The 22,578-nt window shown below is 41.6% G+C and overlaps 1 pseudogene; it reads left to right on the top strand.

Moving 5' to 3' along the window:
• Positions 1-7,837: 7,837 nt before the first annotated feature.
• On the top strand, positions 7,838-12,464 carry LOC108434011 (annotated as a pseudogene).
• Positions 12,465-22,578: the final 10,114 nt, after the last annotated feature.

The following is a 22,578-nucleotide window of genomic DNA, read 5'->3' as shown; positions in this document are numbered from 1 at the left end:
CCTCCGGTGCCCCTTTTTGAAAAGAGGCACCACCACCCCAGTCTGCCAATCCAGTGGCACCGCCCCCGATGTCCACGCAATGTTGAAAAGGCGTGTCAGCCAAGACAGCCCCACAAAATCCAGAGCCTTGAGGAATTCTGGAGGGATCTCATCCACCCCTGGAGCCCTGCCGCCAAGGAGCTTTTTAACTACCTTAGCAACTTCAGCCTCAGTAATGGACAAGCCTATTCCCGTGTCCCCAGACTCTGCCCCCTCACAGGAGAACGTGTTGGTGGGATTGAGGAGGTCCTCAAAGTATTCCTTCCACCGCCCAATGACGTCTTCAGTCGAAGTCACACCATCTCCACGATATACAGTGCTAGTGGCACACTGCTTTCCCCTTCTGAGTCACCTGGTGGTTTGCCAGAATCTTTTCGGAGCCGACTTAAAGTCACTTTCCAAGGCCTCAGCAAACTCCTCCCATACACGGGTTTTTGCCTTGTCGACAACTGAAGCCGCAGATCACTTGGCCTGTCGATACCTGCCAGCTGCCTCTGGTGTCCCACAGGCCAACCACGCCATGTAGGACTCCTTCTTCAGCTTGACGGCATCTCTCATCTGGGGTGTCCACCACTGGGTTCGAGGATTACCGCCCCGACAGTCACCAACTACCTTACGGCCACAGCTACAGTCAGCCACTTCAAGAATGGAGGAGCAGAACATTGCCCATTCTGAGTCCTCCCACCTCCCCTGATATCTGGTCAAAGTTCTGACGGAGGTGTGAGTTGAAGATCAATCTGACAGGTTCTTCTGCCAGACGTTCCCTGCAAACCCTCATTATACGTTTGGGCTTGCCTGGTCTGACCGGCATCTTCCCCCACCACCTGATCCAACTCACCACCAGGTGGTGATCAGTTGACAGCTCAGCTCCTCTCTTTACCCGAGTGTCCAAAACACATGGCCGCAAGTCCAATGACACGACTAGAAAGTCAATCATTGAACTGCGGCCTAGCGTGTCCTGGTGCCATGTGCACTTTTGGACATCCTTGTGTTCAAAATGGTGTTCGTGATGGACAAACTGTGGTTTGCACAGAAGTCCAAAAACTGAACACCACTCGGGTTCAGATCAGAGAGGCCATTCCTCCCAATCACACCCCTCCAGGTCTCACTGTCATTGCCCACGTGAGCGTTAAAGTCCCCAGTAGGACAATAGAGTCTCCAGGAGGAGCAGTTTCAAGCACCCTTCCCAAGGACTCTAAGAAGGCTGGGTACTCTGAACTGCTGTTCGGTGCATAAGCACAGACAGCAGTCAGGACCCGTTCCCTAGCCCGAAGGCATAGGGAAGCTACACTCTCGTCCACCGGAGAAAACCCCAACATACAGGCACCGAGTCGAGGGGCTATGAGAAAGCCCACACCTGCCCGTCGCCTCTCACCATGGGCAACTCCAGAAAAGAATAAAGAGCCCAGAGCCCAAGCTGTGTGTTGAGGTGAGCCCGACTATATCTAGCCGGTACCTCTCAACCTCACGCACCAACTCAGGCTCCTTCCCTGCCAGTGAGGTAACGTTCCAAGTTCCAAAAGCCAGTTTCAGCAACCGAGGATCAGAACGCCCACGCCTTCGGACACTGCCCAATCCACAAAGCACCGAACCCCTACTACTGCCCCTCCCATTGGTGGTGGGTCGATGGGAGGGGGGCCTCATGTAACTCCTTCGGGCTGGGCCTGGCCGGGCACCATGAGTAAATGCCCGGCCACCAGATGATCGCTGGCGAGCCCCTCTCCCAGGCCTGGCTCCAGGGTGGGGCCCCGGAAACCCTGTTCCGGGCAGGGTACACAAGTCCTGTTTTTGTCTTTTCATAGGACACCTAGGACCAGTTTTCCATGGGAGCTCCCTACCAGGAGCTTTTGCTCCAGACAACATAGCTCTTAGGATCATTCAAGCACGCAAACCCCTCCACATAATTTGGCGCAAATTCTTAATTTTTTTCGTACCACTCACGCAAACTGTGTCAGCACTAAAGGAGCACTGGCATGAACGAATTCCAGACTCCTTACATAACATATAATATATTAGCTTCCTGCTGCTCTTCTCACTGACTCTGTGTTTCCTCTGTTCACTTACTTTCATTGGTCAGCCCTCTGATTGGTCCTGTATGCTGCGTCACACAACATTTGGGATCACCTTCGTCCTCTGCATCTCCTGTGTTCTGGGGGAAACAATAGTGGTGTTAATGGCCTTCAGAGCTACACTTCCAGGCAGTAATGCCATGAAATGGTTTGGGCCTCCACAACAGAGACTCAGTGTTCTCACCTTCACTCTCATACAGGTCCTTATTTGTGTTCTTTGGTTGACAATATCTCCTCCTCTCCCCTTCAAAAATCTACAGCAATACAAGGAAAGGATAATCCTGGAATGTGCATTAGGTTCAGCTGTAGGTTTCTGGGCTGTGCTGGGTTATATAGGGTTTCTGGCTCTTTTGTGCTTTATTTTGGCTTTTCTAGCATGGAAACTGCCTGATAACTTTAATGAACCAAGGTCATCACATTCAGCATGCTCATATTCTGTGCAGTGTGGGTTACCTTTATCGCAGCTCTCCTGGAAAGTTCACTGTAGCTGTAGATATTTACTATTCTGGCATCAGGCTTTGGTTTGCTTATTTCTATTTTTGCTCCCAAGTGTTTCATAATCATATTTAGACCAGAGCAGAATACAAAGAAACACATTATGGGTAAAGCACCCTCCAAGTCTCTTTGAGACTATCACACAAATTTTACGTCATGCTATGATTTAGCATCTTATATGAAACATGCTAATTCATGGTTAGGTTCATATGTATACAGTAGCATATGTAATACACCTGTTTGTAAGCTATATTTCATGTTTTTTTTTGTAAATATGTATTATTAAGATTTGTATATGTGCTAATTAACTGACAATAGATAATGTATAATGCCAAATTAAACTAAACTGTTTTGGCTTATAGCCATTTTTTAAAAAATGGTTTCATAAGTGTTTCCTTATTAGTTGAAGGGGAAAGTCTATCCTCCACCTGACGTAGAACAAAGTACAAATTTGGCTATTATTTTAAGATCTCTAGCTTATGAAATGCATGGCTATATTAAAATTTCATTAATAATTAAACACTCCCAAAATTAGAAAGTGCAAATTTAGGCCTGGCTTAAATGAGGAGAACATTCAGAATATGCCCTTGCTTAGTCTATAGGGTTTAATATGATGCCCACCATTTGCAGTTATGACAGCTTCAACTCTTCTGGGATGGCTTTCCACAAGGGTTAGGAATGCATTTATGGGAAATTTTGACCATTCTTCCAGAAGCACATTTGTGAGGTCAGGCACTGATATTGGATGATGGCTTGCAGGCCTGGCTCACATTCTCCACTCTTATTCATTCCAAAGGCATTCTATCGGGTTGAGGTCAGGAATCTGTGTAGATGATTTGCATTGCGCTTGGTGATGTAAAGCTTGGATGCAGCTGCTTGGCCATGGAAACCCATTCTGAGAAGTTTTCTGTGCACTGTTCTTGATCTAATCTTAAGGCCACATGCAGTTTGAAGGTCTGTAGTTATTGACTCTGCAGAAAGTTGGCAACCTCTTCAGACTATGTGATTCAGCATCAGCTGACCCTGTCATTTTACATGGCCTACCACTATGTGGCTGAGTTGCTATGCCCAGGTGCTTGGTTGTATACATCTGTGGCCATGGAAGTGATTGGAACACCTGAATTCAATTAATTGGATGGGTGAGTGAATATCTTTGGCAATATAGTGTAGCAGTAGAACATAAGTCTAAAACTACCCTGTTCAAAGGGGGCATAAGCTGTTGAGGTGTAAAGCATTTCAGTACTGTACTCTAAAGCATTACCCAACCATTTACACTTAGAAGAAAATTACACTCAGGGACCAGAAGATCTGGTTTCATTGCTCCATAATCCAGTTCTGTTTCTTGTGTATACAATATAGATGCTTTCAAATGATGGGCAAATGTCAGCATGAGCACTTTGACAGGTCTGTGGCTATGCAGGCCCATATGCAGCAGTGTGTGATGCATTGTGTGGTTATCAAACTGTGACTTTTTTGTGTTTTCTGAGCCACAGCAGTTGTCAGTTCATTCCAAATGTGAAAGCCTTTAATGCCTATGGGTATCAATGAGCCTTGAGAGCCCCATACCTTGTTAATGGTTTATGTTTTGTCCCTCCTCAGAGGGTGGTAGGTACTCACCAGAGGTGACCATGATCACCCCACAAGCCCTGGAATCAGGAATCATGCTCGAACCACCGCTGGAATCAGGCTCGAACCACCGCTGTACTGATCAGCGATCTGTGGAGTTTCTGCTGCGACATTGGGACGCACAGATGATAACAGTTAAAGCACCTCAAGGAAGTGGAAATAAAAAGGCGGGAAACGTGAAACAAAAGAACATAACATAACATAATCTGAACTAGCAAGGCAAATTAAAGAGGAAATGAAATACACCTCCTCTGTAAGAACAAAGGGAAGGTAGACTTTGTTTGAACTGTTTGCTCTTGGTAGAGCAAATATCTTTTCTATTTCTTGGAGCCATATGTAGCTCAAGAGCCTTTTTTTGGCTTTAAGTAGCTTTGGGACTGTTTGTTCTTTGTAGCCCTCTTTTCTTCTCTTGTCAGTTTAGGGCAATTTCTTTTCTCTACAGAGGTATTACAAACCTGTTTGCCACAGTCTTAAGTAGATGAGTCTGCAGGTGTGTCAATTTGGACATAATCAGCCAGAGGGATTCTGGAAATTGGAGCTCCCTGAATTTATGGCCCCTTGCTACCGTTGCCCTCTTCTGGCAGCTGGTGGCGCAGGCTGGACAGTTTGTTGCCAACACCCTCTCCTGGCAGCAGGCGGGCCTAGACTCTTACACTCACAAGATATGTTTTTACTGTGTTTATGTTTATTTGTAATTATTCTAAATATATGTTGATTTTACAGGCAAAAATACTTATTGACAAGAGAAATGTCTGTTTATAATAAGGTTATGTGCCTAAAAAGTTTGTCATTTTATGTTTCTGTTAGCAATCCCCTAAATAGATAGCACAGCATTGACACTGACATATTTATTTTCACACTTTGTTGTTCAAAATGTTTAAAAACAATGATAATTGGCTTAAAACATAAATCTCATGAGAGACATATAAGAAGAAAAAAATAATAATTTAACTAAATGAATTATGTGTGGTGCTGGAATTGTATTTATTTTGTGCATCATATGTTGTACAACCCCAATTCCATTGAAGTTGGGATGTTGTGTAAAACATCAATAAAAACAGAATATGATGATTTGCAAATCCTTTTCAACCTATATGGAATTAAATACACTACAAAGACAAGATATTTAATGTTCAAACGGATAAACTGTATTTTTTTTTGCAAATATTCACTCATTTTGAATTTGATGTCTGCAACACGTTCCAAAGAAGTTGGGACAGGGGCATGTTTTCCACTATGTTACATCACCTTTCCTTTTAACAACACTCAATAAGCGTTTGGGAACTGAGGACACTAATTGTTGAAGCCTTGTAGGCGGAATTCTTTCCCATTCTTGCTTGATGTACAACTTCAGTTGCTGAACTGTCCGGTGTCTCCGTTGTCATATTTTGTGCTTCATAATGCACCACACATTTTCAATGGGAGACAGGTCTGGACTGCAGGCACATTGTTGTAACATGTGCAGAATGTGGCTTGGCATTGTCTTGCTGAAATAAGCAGGGACGTCCCTGAAAAAGACGTTGCTGGGATGGCAGCACATGTTGCTCCAAAACCTGTATGTACCTTTCAGTATTAATGGTGCCTTCACAGATGTGTAAGTTACAAATGCCATGGGCACTAACAAACCCCCATACCACCAAAGATGCTGGCTTTTGAACGTTGCGTTGATAACAATCCGGACAGTCCTTTTCCTCTTTGGCCCGGAGGACACGACATCCATGATTTCCAAAAACAATTTGAAATGTGGACTCATCAGACCACAGGACACTTTTCCACTTTGCCTCAGTCCATCTCAGACGAGCTCGGGCCCAGAGAAGCCGGCGACGTTTCTGGGTGTTGTTGATATACGGCTTTTGCGTTGCATGGCAGAGCTTTAACTTGCACTTCTAGATGGAGCGACGAACTGTGTTCACTGACAATGGTTTTCTGAAATGTTCCTGAGCCCATGTGGTAATATCCATTATAGAATGATATTGGTTTTTAATGCAGTGCCGCCTGAGGTATTAAAGGTCACAGGAATTCAATTATGGTTTTCTGCCTTGCCGCTTACTTGCAGAGATTTCTCCAGATTCTCTGAATCTTTTGATGATATTATGGACTGTAGATGATGAAATCCCTAAATACCTTGCAATTGCACATTGAGAAACATTGTTCTTAAACTGTTGGACTATTTTCTCACGCAGTTGTTCACATCCTTGCTTGTGAACAACTGAGCCTTTCAGGGATGCTCCCTTTATACTCAATCATGACACTCACCTGTTTCCAATTAACCTGTTCGCCTGTGGAATGTTCCAAAGAGGTGTTTTTTGAGCATTCCTCAAGTTTCCCAGTCTTTTGTTGCCCATGTATTCAATTGAATATAGGTTGAAAATGACTTGCAAATCATCGTATTCTGTTTTTATTTATGTTTTACACAATGTCCCAACTTCATTGGAATTGGGATTGTATTTTAGAAATTCAGCGTAATTTAGCTATTATCACAGAATATATTAAATGTTTAAAAACTATTTTTACTGTTTGCATCTGAAGTTTTTTGAGCTATTTCAAGGATATATTTTCATCAGTTTTATGTTAAACACTCTAGATTTTACACAATTATCCCAGCTTATGTCAACTCTAATGAAAAGTTCATAGAAACTTTCAAGATATTACATGTTCTGGTCTAAAGCTTTGATCTGATTATTAGTATTTTTTTTTTTTTCAGCAAGACCAGAATTCTCAGATACACTTAATGGAAAAGATGCCCTCCAAGGGTCTTTGAGACCAATAGTCAATTTGGAAAAGCAACACTTTCATTCAGCACTTTATGTAAAATGTGCTGATTCATTATTTGTTTTATAAATAAATCCTAGAGCAGCTTTGCTAATACATTATTTTCACATCATCTAAAAACTTATCATAAAACTCTTATCCCAAGCACAAACCTATCAATACTACTAAGCCTAGCAATGGTGGAAATCAAATGACTTTCAAAATATTTAATAATAATGAAAAAAAATAATAATCTACAGATTTTTCATGGGGAGCTCTCCAATTAATCTGAGCCCTTAACTTCTAGATGAGAATCAGCTTCGATCCAAATTGGGAGAACATTCATATGTGCTTGCTGGCTCAAGAGAAGCCCATTTGAGAAAAGGTGTAAATAGTTGGGATTAATACCTCCATAAGGGTTTGAAAAATGCTTAGATTGCATTGAACTTAAACTCTACTAATTGTATATTAAATTATATTTCATTTACCAAAGCCTTAAACTTTACCTCCATCCAAAATCTATACGTATTTTTGTCCCCGGCCTAACCATGTTAAGAAGATGAACATTTTTGGGAAAACAATGTGATTTTTTTTGTTTGGTCACAAGACGAGGTCAGTGTAATCTTGCATTCTTAAATACGCCAAAATTTTAAACACCAGAGACAAACAAACACAAATGTGATGTAATTTACTGTCATTAATATTCAGGTCATAATCACGCCTGCTGAGTCTGAGCTCACACTCACAGGGGATTTTCAAATCAGAGCTATTTAGCAAGAGTCATTTGGGGCTTCAGAGGGCTGAGAGCTACCGAACAGACCATGCAGGTCCCTTTAATGTCAGTGATGTGGGTATCAATGTTGTGGATAACTGGGTTCAGTCCAGCAGATGGTGAAACTGACCTGGTCAGCTGCAGGCGGTGGGATGATCCGAAAATACCTGCTCTTTCCATAAATGGAGATTTTTTAATAGGAGGAATTTTTTCATTTCATTCCCACACAAGTTCAGAAAACAAGACGTACACCAGACGGCCACTCCAGCTACAGTGTTCTGGGAGGTCTGTCTGTGAGCGTGACGTATACAGCTGCAAAGGACAAGAGAGAAATTATAATAATAACATGTTACGAATTGTGGAAAAATGCGCTCCTTTTCAGTCAATGTGACCTGGATGTGGTAACAGAAAAAAACATGTATTATTTGTGTAATTGGTATGTTTTATTTTTCTCAACAGTATGAGCTTCAAAGAGATACGCAACGCTCGTGCCATGGAGTTCGCCATTCACGAGATCAACAAGAGAGCCGATCTCCTGCCGGGAATCACGTTAGGATATCAGATACACGACTCGTGCTCTGAAGTGCCGATGTCAATCAAAGTTGCATTTCAGTTTGCAAACGGCAAGGAGCCATTTTTCAATGACACTGACTCCTGTTCAAAATCAGCAGCAGCAGCTGTTCCTGCTGTCGTGGGAGAATCTACTTCCACTGTTTCAATGAGTATGACTAGAATGCTGGGTCTCTTTGGAATTCCACAGGTGATTGTAAGCAGCACTACATGGTGCAGAAATGTGTAAATGTTCAGTAAAATATCAAGAACGATGAGAACATCGTGTAAAAACTCACGCATTAGTCCCAAGCAAGCATTTAAAAATAACGTCTCTGTCAATTTTCTGTACTGAATAACAGGTGAGTCACTTCGCAACCTGCGCATGTCTGAGCGATAAGCGTCAGTTTCCTGCCTTCTTCAGGACCATACCAAGTGACCACCACCAAGCGGCCGCACTAGCAAAACTAGTCAAGCATTTTGGCTGGACATGGATTGGGGCAGTGCGCAGCGACACTGACTATGGCAATTTTGGAATGGCATCGTTTCTAAAGGCTGCGCAGGAGGAGGGAATCTGTGTGGAGTACTCCGAGTCCTACTACAGAACACAACCGCGCAGTAAACTGGAGAGAGTGGCGAACGTCATCCGGAGATCAACAGCCCGAGTAATAGTAGCGTTTCTTGCTTCAGGAGATATGAGGTTTCTTCTGGAGGAACTGACAAGACAGTCGCCGCCTCCACTTCAGTGGATCGGCAGCGAAACGTGGATCACTGATCCAGAGTTTCTGCGCTTTAACATGTGCGCTGGGGCGATAGGATTTGGGGTTCCCCGCTCGGTGATTCCAGGTCTTCGTGAGTTTCTTCTGGATCTCTCTCCAGCACAAGCACTGAAATCTCCTCTGCTAACGGAGTTTTGGGAGAGCTCGTTCAGCTGTAGCCTAAAAGGCTCCTCAGGGGGCGCGCGGAAATGTAACGGCAGCGAGGATATCCGCGCGCTGCAGAACCCGTATACAGACACGTCGCAGCTGCGCGAGACTAACCTGGTGTATAAAGCTACGTATGCCATAGCGCATGCCATCCACGGTGTTATCTGTAATGACACGCAGTGCGACAAGAGCGCTAAATTCACACCATGGCAGGTAAAAAAATCAATTTTAAAATCATTTTTAATGATTAATTATTGTCTATCAACTTGTCCCATAATTTAAATGAGCGTGATTTTATTGTAAACTATTGATTTACACACTGATACATTTACACTATTAGCAGGCAATGTTGGCATCTCTGCCATTACGTTTTCAGTGTTTTAGCAAAATTAGAAATATTAAAGCAGATTTCATTAAATGTAGAAGTCTCAGAGTTATATACACATATATAAGTTATATAGACATATTCCCACAAGTCATTTAAAAAGATCGCCCCTTTTTAAATTATATTTTAAGTTTACTTTTGACCACAGACAAAATATTGAGACAAGATTTATTATAAGAAATAATTCTACATTTTTGCAAAGGTTTTAACACAGGATAGATTAGATATGTACGAGTAATATTTTTATCATTAAAAACTGAAAAAAGAAACGTAGTTATTCAGCTGATTATTATTAGCTAAGTCCGATAAAAAAAAATCTATTTTCCATTTTTTTCAAGCACTGACAGAAACAATAAGTAAACGGGAATTGTTCCACTCTTTAGGTTTTTTTTGTGCTTTATTTTATTTTTGAGCTCAACTTATTCAGTAGTGCGAGACTCCTCAGTTGTCTTTGCCTATGGCCTAAACAAAATTCAGAATACATCACCATTTCAGTATTCACCAATAATGAATGATTGTTTTTTGTGATGCACTGAAAAATAGATCAGACTCCACAGATCACAGTTCTGCTCACAATTTTTCAAATGGTGTGTACCACTGCAGATACTTGAGCAGCTCAAGAGAGTGAATTTCACTACAACGAATGGCTATCAGGTCTGGTTTGATTCCAGTGGTGATCCTGTGGCTGCTTATGAGCTCATAAACTGGCAGTTTAATAAAGATGCTTATTTGAATTTTGTGACTGTGGGCCACTATGATGCATCCAGACCAAGAGGCCAAGAGTTGAGTTTGAAAGGAGATGTCATCTGGGTGGGAGGACAGACACAGGTACTATAGATAGATAGATAGATAGATAGATAGATAGATAGATAGATAGATAGATAGATAGATAGATAGATAGATAGATAGATAGATAGATAGATAGATAGATAGATAGATAGATAGATACTTTATTGATCCCGAAGGAAATTTACAGAAGAATAGTCTGTAGACCTGTAGCAGAATTTGAAAGAAGTAAAAATTAAATACATGAACTATTGTCTTATACTTTAAATATGAAGAAAAATGGACAGTATATTAAGTTGAGGCATGTAAGATTGCAATTAACATGTAAAGCAACTTAAACTTGCTTAAGCCATTCCTCAAACATTTTGTGGCAAAATTTTATTTAGTTTATTTTCGTACCACTGCTGCAACCAATTTCAGCACTACACAAACACGGGCATGAAGGAATTCCAGGCTGCTCCTTACATAACATACAGGAGATTACATAATAGTGAGTATCACAGAAGATTTCATTGCTTTCCTGCATTTAGGTCTCTTTAATAGATGTTGCAGTCAGTTGTTTACCTTTATAGTAATTATACAGGCTAAACAGATGAACAGAAAACACCATCAAGGTTCTTGTAATAAATAACCTGTAATAGAAACATTAAAAATTATTTCAAAATTCAGCTTGAAAATAACATGGTATAATTTGAAGTTAAAATTATTTAAAGACAATAACTGGAAATCCATTTCAATTATTCAACAGAAAAGATCAACTGAAACCAAGAAACGTAATCTTTTTATTATTATTATTTCACATGAGAAATGAAATTAATTCAAAAATAATTAGTCATTTAATGTATCATGGGAAGTTCCATTTACTTACAAGTCCCAATACTCCTGTCTTACACTGAATGTTTCAATATCATATACTCACAAAATAAACAAACACAGAAACAAATACATATAAACTAAATATGCAAGCGAAATACATGCATTTTACTTAAAATGTTTCATCTATTATAATGTTTGTCATACAATCTATTTTTAAAATACAATTTTGAGTGTGACAGAATTGACAAGGAAAAAGATCAACACGTGCAAACCATTGTAACAAAGACACTTATTAAAAAAAAAAAAAAAACTTACAAATGCATTTAACATTGGTCTAACGTATTTCAGGTGCCAAGATCTGTGTGCAGTGAGAGCTGTCCTCCAGGAACCAGGAAGGCTGTGCAGAAAGGAAAGCCAGTCTGCTGCTTTGACTGTATACCATGTGCAGAAGGAGAGATCAGTAATAAGACAGGTTGTGTATCACACACAGTGCTGGGAACAGCCCTAATTTAGTAATTTTATTTCTATACTTCTCTAGCTGTTCTTTCTCAAACTGAGTTCTATGTATGTCTTTCTAATATTTAAGACTCTTTGAACTGTATGCCCTGCCCACCTGAGTTCTGGCCCAGCACTCAGCAAGACATCTGCCTCCCGAAGCCTGTGGAGTTTCTGTCCTGGGACGACACTCTGAGCGTCATCCTGACAGTGTTCTCTATTGCTGGGGCCATCGTTGCTGTATCTGTGGCTGCTGTCTTCTATAAACACAGAACTTCTCCAATTGTCCGAGCCAACAACTCAGAGCTGAGCTTCCTGCTGCTCTTCTCACTGACTCTGTGTTTCCTATGCTCACTTACTTTCATTGGTCGGCCCTCTCAGTGGTCCTGTATGCTGCGCCACACAGCGTTTGGGATCACCTTCGTCCTCTGCATCTCCTGTGTTCTGGGGAAAACAATAGTGGTGTTAATGGCCTTCAGATCTACACTTCCAGGCAGTAATGTCATGAAATGGTTTGGGCCTCCACAGCAGAGACTCAGTGTTCTGACCTTCACTCTCATACAGGTTCTAATCTGTGTTCTTTGGTTGACAACCTCTCCTCCTGTCCCCTTCAACAATCTACAGCAATACAAGGAAAGGATAATCTTGGAATGTGCATTAGGTTCAGCTATAGGTTTCTGGACTGTGCTGGGTTATATAGGATTTCTGGCTTTTTTGTGTTTTATTTTGGCTTTTCTAGCACGGAAGCTGCCTGATAACTTTAATGAAGCTAAGTTCATCACATTCAGCATGCTCATATTCTGTGCAGTCTGGGTTACCTTTGTCCCAGCTTACGTCAGCTCTCCTGGAAAGTTCACTGTAGCTGTAGAGATATTTGCTATTCTGGCCTCAAGCTTTGGTCTGTTTATTTCTGTTTTTGCTCCCAAGTGTTTCATAATTATGTTTAGGCCAGAGCAGAATACAAAGAAACACCTTATGGGCAAAACACCCTCCAAGTCTTTTTGAGATGTTTGCGTAAATTTAAATGCCACACTTTGATTTGGCACCTGATAAGAAACATGATCATCTACACCAATCATGCATAACATTAAGACCAACTCCTTGTTTCTACATTCATTGTCCATTTTATCAGTTCCATTTACAATATAGCTGCACTTTGTAGTTCTACAATTACAAGTTGTAGTCCATATGTTCCTCTGCATTCTTTTTTAGCCCCCTATTACCCTGTCCCTTGGTGTTCAGGACCCCAAGGTCCCTCAGATAACATTTGGGTGATGGATCATTTTCAGCACTGCAGTTACACCGACATGGTGGTGGTGTGTTAGTGTGTGTTGTGCTGGTATGAGCGGATCAGGCACAGCAGTGCTGCTGGAGTTTTTAAATACTTTGTCAACTCACTGTCACAGTCCACCTTGTAGATGTGAAGTCAAGAGACAATAGCTCATCTGCTGCTCACAGTTTGTGTTTGTCTATATATATATATATATATATATATATATATATATATATATATATATATATATATATATATATATATATATATATATCCTGAATATAACTCATGATTTTTTTCTCAGTGTATTCCTATTTAATAGAGGAGCAAAAAGGCTCCAAAAACTTGACTTAGCACCAATCAGGGTATAATAAAGTGTGTTTTTCATGTTTTCAATGTTTTCATATAGCTTTGATATGTCTATTTTGTGAAACTTATGCTTGTCTACAAATTATTTAACTGTAAAATGTGTGCAAGTCCCTACATTTCTCAAGACCAGAAAATGTGCAAATGTTTCCTTGAATTAACGAGAGAGTTCTTCCTTATATTTTGGAATACTAAATTCACAATGTGGCCAGTTATAGATGTCTGTGCAGAAACACATATGCATACTGTGCTGAAGAAAAATGACACCTATTTTTTTTTTTTCATTGTCTAAATACAGGGCCTTAAACTTTTTGTTATGGAAAGTTGACTTAAATAACGTTACATTAAAAATGCAATGCATGTTTTCTGTCATTAATATAAAAATGATGCCAAACACCAGAAATTTTATTGTTTTTATTAACTGATTTATATATGATTATATATGATTTATATATATATATATATATATATATATATATATATATATATATATATATATATATGAGGGACTTACAACCTTTATAACCAACCATATCTGGGATCTATTATTTTTAAACTTTCCCAGCCTGGTGGTACCAGGCCAAGGCCATCATTTTGACACTTACTTTATTAATTTGTCTCAAGAACTGTTTGTTGCCAGGTCTTATCAGCTTATTTCACTCTTCAAGGGTCAGCTTGCCTTCATCTTTTGCGATGTGAGCAATTTTGCTGGCCTGTCCAAGCTCAAGGTGCATTCCTGTGTCCAAAACTCCCCTACACAAACAGCCTAAGGCCTGTCCTTGGTGAGAGGATTTATCAAATTCATTTATATGACTTTAAATTATTTTAGTCATTTTAAAGTAGTATTTTTTGAGGAAACTCTAATTAAAACTCCACATTACCTCCATTTATGGTTCCCTAACATTTTTTTTTTGCATGAATAACATATGGTATGGTAGATATACTGTTATATACGATTTAAGGATTACTTGTATGTGTCAAAATAACTAAGCATAGTACACACAAAGACTAAAAATTACACTCTATGATTACTTCGTTACTAAGATTAATTCAATCATATTTCTAAAAGATTAAATGATCCACCATCGTCAGAAAAAACAAGTAGACAAATACAAAAGAAAACTCTCAATAGGTAACAGGAAAGCAATACCTCGCAAAGCTCTAACTAAAAGCATGGGCTTTAAATGCTAGCTATCATATGGTCATATGAACAATGAAGACAGGTGAAAGATATCAGTATTCTGGTGAAGCAGAACAATGATATGTTGTGGAATGAGCATCATCTGTCACATGATCCCCAAGGGGTTCTAGGATGGCATTAATCTGGATGAATGTGTGACAGTAACTCCGACGACCAAATGCATGACCAGGAACCGAAACTGGAGCAGACCAGAGCTGTCGCGGTGCTGACTGGCAGGACCCCCTCACAAAGAGGTGCAGTTATGCAGCATGTTAAATATTTCTGCACCTTATTCTCACTCTCTCATGTCCAGAAATGTGTGTGGTGTCGGTGCTGCATTGTCCTCTCTGTTTACTGTGTCTATGGTCTGCTTAATTTATCGTATTTATAACACTGTTTCTAGCTTTTTTTTTTTTTTTTGGACACTATGTCTGCATGTTTGCAATTTGTGCTTTTTGTTCCATGTTGCACCTTGTTTTTGGAGGAACATAATTTCACTCCACTGTGTACAACCGCAATTCCAATGAAGTTGGCATGTTGTGTAAACCATGAATAAGAACAGAATACGATGATTTGCAAATCCTTTTCAACCTATATTCAATTGAATACACTACAAATACAAGATATTTAATGTTCAAACGGATAAGCTTTGTTTTTTGCAAATAATCATTCATTTTGAATTTGATGCCTGCAACACGTTCCAAAGAAGTTGGGACATGGGCATGTTTACCGCTGTGTTACATCACCTTTCCTTTTAACAACACTCGATAAGTGTTTGGGGACTGAAGACACTAATTGTTGAAGCTTTGTAGGTGAAATTCTTTCCCATTCTTGCTTGATGTACAACTTGCTCAACAGTCCGGGGTCTCCATTGTCATATTTTGCGCTTCATAATGCACCACACATTTTCAATGGGAGACATGTCTGGACTGCAAGCAGGCCAGTCTAGTCCCCGTGCTCTTTTACTACGATGCCACGCTGTTGTAACATGTGCAGAATGTGGCTTGGCATTGTCTTGCTGAAATAAGCAGGGATGTCCCTGAAAAAGACATTGCTTGGATGGCAGAATATGTTGCTCCAAAACCTGTATGTACCTTTCAGCATTAATGGTGCCTTCACAGATGGGCAAGTTACCCATGCCATGGGCACTAAGACACACTAAGATAGTCCTTTTCCTCTTTGGCCCAATTTCCAAGAACATTATGAAATGTGGACTCGTCAGACCACAGGAAACTTTTTTACTTTGCGTCAGTACATCTCAGATGAGCTCGGGCCCAGAGAAGGCAGCGGCGTTTCTGGGTGTTGTTGATATACGGCTTTCGCTTTGCATGGCTGAGCTTTAACTTGCACTTGTAGATGGAATGACGAACTGTGTTCACTGACAGTGGTTTTCTGAAGTGTTCCTAAGCCCATGTGATAATATCTGTCACAGAATGATGTCGGTTTCTAATGTAGCACTGCCTGAGGGATCGAAGGTCACAGTCATTCAATGTTGGTTTTCTTACTTGCAGAGATTTCTCCAGATTCTCTTAATTTTTTGATGATATTATGGACTGTAGATGATGAAATCCCTAAATTCCTTGCAATTGCACATTGAGAAACATTGTTCTTAAACTGTTGTTCACAAAGTGGTGAACCTTGCCCCATCCTTGCTTGTGAACAACTGAGCCTTTCAGGGATGCTCCCTTTATACCCAATCATGACACTCACCTGTTTCCAATTAACCTGCTCACTTGTGGAATGTTCCAAACAGGTGTTTTTGTTAGCATTCCTCAACTTTCCCAGTCTTTTGTTGCCCCATCCTAACTTCTTTGGAACGTTTTGTAGGCATCAAATTCAAACTGCATAGATATTTGCAAAAAACAATAAAGTTTATCCATTTGAACATTAAATATATTGTCTTTGTAGTGTATTCAACTAAATATAGGTTGAAAAGAATTTGCAAATCATTATATTCTGTTTTTATATATGTTTTACACAATGTCCCAAATTCTTTGGAATTGGGGTTGTATTTGTACATAGATGGTATGACAATAAAACCCTCTTGAATTGACTTGACATGAAATGGGAACAACACTTCTAGAACGACCCCTAGGGTGAGGGGCTGGCTTGTTAGGATGTTAGGCATGGAAATCAGCAAACATTCCTGAAATACATGGGAACTCATTACTACAAAACATTGTTACTGTGTTCTTCAATAGGAGTCAATGATGGTCAGGAACAGTATTATGCAGTGAAACACATAACTTATTACTAATGAAATAGGATTTAATGATTATCAGGAACTGTATTATAAAATGAAACATGGTACCTTATTGCTAATGAACTAGGTGTTGATGATGATCAGGAACAGTATTATAAAGTGAAACACATGGACACTCATTATTAATGAACTGGAAGTTAATGATGATCTGGTCAAGTCAAGTAAGGCGTTGTCATTTCAGGTATTTACAAGTACACAGTGAAATGAAACAAAATCCTCCAGGACCGTGGTGCAACATAGGAACACAAGTGCAAGACAATACAATAAAAAATGTAGCAGTACAGTACAATAAATATATGAAAGACAGAAAATACAAAAGAGCATGCAGGTAGTACAGGGTGCTGGGAGTATGTGGAGTTGTACAAAGGAGGGGGTAAGCTACTATGATATACTATAACGTATTCAGAGCTTAGTAGAGAGCCTGGTAACTTCCAGTGAACTAGAAGTTTATGATGATTTTGAACAGTATTATAAAATGCAACACATTCAGATTCAGATTCCTTTATTGATCCCAGGGGGAAAGTACTTATGAATATAGTAAGGTGGCGGTGATTGTGATGGTAATATGAAACATCAGGTATAAAGCAGTTACAATTATTTAAATTAGTTTAGTACTATTAAAATAGTAGCTTATTACTAATGAACTAGGAGTTAATACTGATCTAGAACAGTATTATAAAGTAAAACATAGTAGAAATAAAAATGTATTCCTTTTGTATTCATGAGCAGTCCAAATTTGAAAACCTTTCTGAGTTAGCTAGCTATATCATTGAATATTACATAACTAAGCAAAATGCAGCCTTTTTTAAATCAAAGGTTTCACATTAGTCTTACATAAGTCAGATTCACTTACATACATCAGGAAATACAATGAGTCAGAAGTAAAAAATGAGCAACATTCTTAAATTTCAGGTATCACTAAACACCACCACATCATCAAAATATACACCACAATCCTTTAAACCAGAAACATGATTCATTAGACACTGGAATGTAGCAGGAACATTTCACAATCCAAATCTCAAAACCCTGTAAGAATATAAACCAAGAGGTGTAACAAAAGCAGAGATTTTTTGAGCTATTTCCTTAAATGAAATTGCCAATAGCCTTTCAACAAATCAAACTTGCTCACAAATTTGGCAGACCCTACCCGGTCTATAAACTCATCCATGCATGGTGAAGGAAACGAATCAGGCTTAGTCACTGCATTCACCTTCTGACAATCAGTAAAAACCTAAAAGAACTGTAACCCTGTGCTAAAACACTGCTCTTATTTTGATATTTTCAAATATTTTTCACTTCCAATTCAATGTGAATATGTGTAGTCTGTGTGAAGTGGAAATTAATGTGCGCGCATGCATAGATGAATGGCTATCTCATATAATATGCCGCGTTTGAGTGGAACGTACTGGAATTCAATGTGCTTGCACAACCTAGTTTTTTGTCAGCGTTTAAGGAAATGCTGTTGGACAGAGAGAGTGCCTATCATTGTTTTCCTCCTATTAGAATGGCCCGGACGCAGGGTCAGGTATGGGAGGTATTATGTTTAAAACTTTCAGTTTTATCCTCATTTAGTGACAGTGAACTGCAACCCACCAAGTCTGCAGAATCATGTAAAGTCACCAGTTACAGTGCAGAATTACGTGAGTGATATATTGTGTGAATTACCACTGCTCAGAAGTGGGAGAATTAGCGTTAGCTGCTAGCTACTAGGGTTGCTGCAGTGTTCGTATCCTGGACTGAGCCCGTTAGCTTTAGCCGCTAGCTTAAGCACTTTTACTGGTTCAGAGAGGAGCTTTGTGTGTACTGGGCTGCGCAGTGGTGAAGACTGTGTACGAGGGACATTTACGCTGCCCGATAGCACCTCGAGCTACCGGAGACGCTCGAGGTTCTGCGGGTTAGCCATCGCTGGGAGCACCTACCTGCATCACGAGATAGAGAGAGATGAGAGCGAGAGAGAGACGTGTGGACGGCTGTGAGCATGCTTTGGTGACGTTGGTGAGAGTTGGACACACGACATTAAAACCGGAACTTTAAACCGACTTTTCCCTTAAAAATACGGATCCACTTTATGCTGCAACAAGTTTGACCAGGCCTGCAATGTTTATTATTTTGTTCTTTTGTTCTTGTGTAAGGGGTATTATTATTATAATGAGTGACGCATCATCTCAGTAATAGTGTGAAGTGGTTTAAAAGGAAAGTAATTGATCAGCGCATATAAAAAGGTGGTCCAAACTGTAATTGTAAATACTTTAAAAACTACACATTAAAACACAAGTTGATTTATATGTTTTGCATTTCTCCTCAGTTAAAAGAAAGCTTAAGTTAAGTTAAAAACGTATTTCAAGTCTATTTCTTGGCATTAAGTGTAAGTGTTGGTATTCTGGAATATCATTTGAAAGGTGGCATTGTGTAAATAGTCTTTAATTGATACCTAATCCTTGGCCTGTAGGACACCAGAGGCAGCTGGCAGGTATCGACAGGCCAAGCGATCTGCAGCTTCAGTCGTTGCCAAGGCAAAAACCCGGGTGTGGGAAGAGTTTGGTGAGGCCTTGGAAAGTGACTAAGTCGGCTCCAAAAAGATTCTGGCAAACCGTCAGGTGACTCAGAAGGGGAAAGCAGTGTGCCACTAGCACTGTATATAGTGGAGATGGTGTGCTACTGACTTCGAATGAAGACGTCATTGTGGAAGGAATACTTTGAGGACCTTCTCAATCCCACCATCATGTTCTCCAGTGAGGAGGCAGAGTCTGGGGACATGGGAATAGGCTTGTCCATTACTGAGGCCGAAGTCGCTAAGGTAGTTAAAAAGCTCCTTGGCGGCAGGGCTCCAGGGGTGGATGAGATCTGTCCAGAGTTCCTCAAGGCTCTGGAGGCTCTGTTGTGGGGCTGTCTTGGCTGACACGCCTTTTCAACATTGCTTGGACATTGGGGGCGGTGCCACTGGATTGGCAGACTGGGGTGGTGGTGCCTCTTTTTAAAAAGGGGGACTGAATGGTGTGTTCCAACTACAGGGGAATCACACTCCTCAGCCTCTCTTGTAAGGTATATGCAGGGGTACTGGAGAAGAGAGTTCGGCTTATAGTCGAACCTCGGCTTCAGGAGGAGCAGTGCAGGTTCTGCCCTGGTCATGGAACACGGGACCAACTCTTTACCCTCTCCAGGATTCTGGAGGGTTCATGGGAGTTTCCCCAACCAGTCCACTTGTGCTTTGTGGATTTGGAGAAGGAAAACGACTGTGTTCCCTGGGGTATTCTGTGGGAGGTGCTTCGGGAGTACGGGTACATGGCTCTTTGCTACGAGCCATTCAGGCCCTGTACAAACAAAGCAGGAGTTTGGTTCGCATGGCCGGCAGTAAGTCAGACTCGTTCCCAGTGAGAGTTGGACTCCGTCAGGGCTGCCCTGTCTATTCATAATTTTATGGATAGAATTTCTAGGCGCAGTCAGGGGATGGAGGGTGTCCGGTTTGGTGACCTCCAGGTCACATCGCTGCTGTTTGCAGATGATGTGGTCCTATTGGGAACATCAGGCTGTGAACTTCAGCTTTCGCTGGATTGGTTTGCAGCCGAGTGTGAAGCGGCCGGGATGAGGATTGGTACCTCCAAATCCGAGGCCATGGTTCTCAGGCAGGAAAGGGTGGAGAGCCCTCTCTGGGTCGGGGATGAGCTCTTGCCTCAAGTGGAGGAGTTCAAGTATCTTGGCGTCTTGTTCATGAGTGATGGTACAAGGGAGCAGGAGATTGACAGGCGGATTGGTGCTGGGTCAGCAGTGATGTGGGCTCTTTACCGGTTTGTTGTGGTAAAGAAAGAGCTGAGCCATAAGGCAAGGCTCTCGATTTACTGGTCGATCTACGTTCCCACCCTCACCTACGGTCATGAGCTTTGGGTAATGACCGAAAGAACAAGATCGCGAACACAAGCGGCCGAAATGAGTTTCCTCCGCAGGGTGTCTGGACTCTCCCTTAGAGATAGGGTGAGAAGTTCAGTCATCCGGGAGGGACTCGGAGTAGAGCCGCTGCTTCTTCACGTCGAGAGGAGCCAGCTGAGGTGGTTCGGGCATCTGGTTAGGATGCCTCCTGGACGCCTCCCTCGGGAGGTGTCACAGGCGAGTCCACCTGGGAGGAGACCCCGGGGAAGACCCAGGACACGCTGGCGCGACTATATCGCCCAGCTGGCCTGGGAGCGCCTCGGAATCCCCCTTGAAGAGCTGGTGGAAGTGGCTGGGGAAAGGGAGGTCTGGGCTTCATTGCTTAGGATGCTGCCCCCGCGACCCGAACCCCGGAGAAGCGGAAGATAATGGACGGATGGATGGGTTTTCCCACCACATTAATTGAAAGCTGCGTGTGATTGGTCAAGATGTATGGAGCACAGGCTTGACACGAGGACAGCAGAGGAAAAAAAAGTGGACAAACTTTTTTTTCAGTGTTTCCCCATTACCTTATTAATTGAAAGCTGGGTGTGATTGGTCAGATGTGTGGAGCACACTCTGTGGCACTTGCAGAGCACAAGCGCAACGACAGGGAGGCGGAGAGACAGCGAGATACTGAAGGAAAAATACGGCTCCCAAATAGGATCTTAACGGTTCCAATCGTTCACTTCAAAGAGCCGGCTCTTAGAGCCGGATCGTTCGCGAACGACACATCACTACCCCAGAGCTGTTACCAACTGTAGCTTATATAGCTTGTAAACACATTCCAGTGGTTGGCAAAGGCTCTAGCTTCACTTAAATGAGGCCAAACAAGCTCTTTAATAGGAAACACAAATAAATCGAATTTTTAGAACCCCCTAACTTCCCTCACAGCGACCTAATATGGTTTTATATTCACATATTTTTTATTATCTTACCTACTTATGTAGAACCAATAGATTGAAGGTGTTTATAAGGCCAAAATGATTAATGCTGCTTATTACATGTGTGTAATGGCGCCAGCCAAGTATATAGTTACTGCAGTGAGTTAGCGAAACTAGAGGGAGGAAAATAGCACACAATAGCGGTGGCCAAGCGCGCGGGAACAGGGCTGAGGTAGCTAATGCTAGTGAGAGACTAATGACTCACAATAGCGTAGGCCAGACGCATAGTCAACAGGCCACGGTGGCTAACGCTAGCGAGAGCACACAAGGGATAACGACGGGGAGATACGCAGTTACAGGGCCAAGTTAGGTAGCGCCAGAGCGAGAAATCGTACACAATAGCATCGGCCAGACGCGAGGTTAGCGGGCCGCGGTAGTTAATGCTAACAGAAGGCTAACAGCACCCAATAGCGTCGGCCAGACGCGAGGTTAGCGGGCCGCGGTATCTAATGCTAACGGAAGGCTAACAGCACCCAATAGCGTCGGCCGAGGTTAGCGGGCCGCGGTAGCTAATGCTAACGGAAGGCTAACAGCAGGTTAGCGGGCCGCGGTAACTAATGCTAGCGGTGCAGAACGTCTGCCAATGCACCAGGCCATAGCGGCTCATATTACACACAGTTCAACCTTCAATAGCACACACACATTCATCAACCCTTAACTATAGTGCTTTGTGAACATTTATACTTGCAAATTTCCACTTATTTCCCCACTTGGATAAGAGGACACAGAAGACACGATGAGACAGTATGTTCCGCTTGAGCTCTCAGATTCATCTGAGAACATTCTCCTGTTGCCCACCTAAGCCACAGTCTAGCGCCCGCCCCCTGGCACAGCTCCCTCTACAGGACTGGAGGCATCACATTACAGTACATTTACATTTACAGCATTTAGCAGACGCTCTTATCCAGAGCGACTTACAAGAAGCGCTTTGTCAATC

The sequence above is a fragment of the Pygocentrus nattereri genome, chromosome 7, assembly GCF_015220715.1.
Source record: "Pygocentrus nattereri isolate fPygNat1 chromosome 7, fPygNat1.pri, whole genome shotgun sequence".
NCBI lineage: Eukaryota > Metazoa > Chordata > Actinopteri > Characiformes > Serrasalmidae > Pygocentrus > Pygocentrus nattereri.
This window is presented reverse-complemented; position numbering and strand designations above follow the sequence as displayed.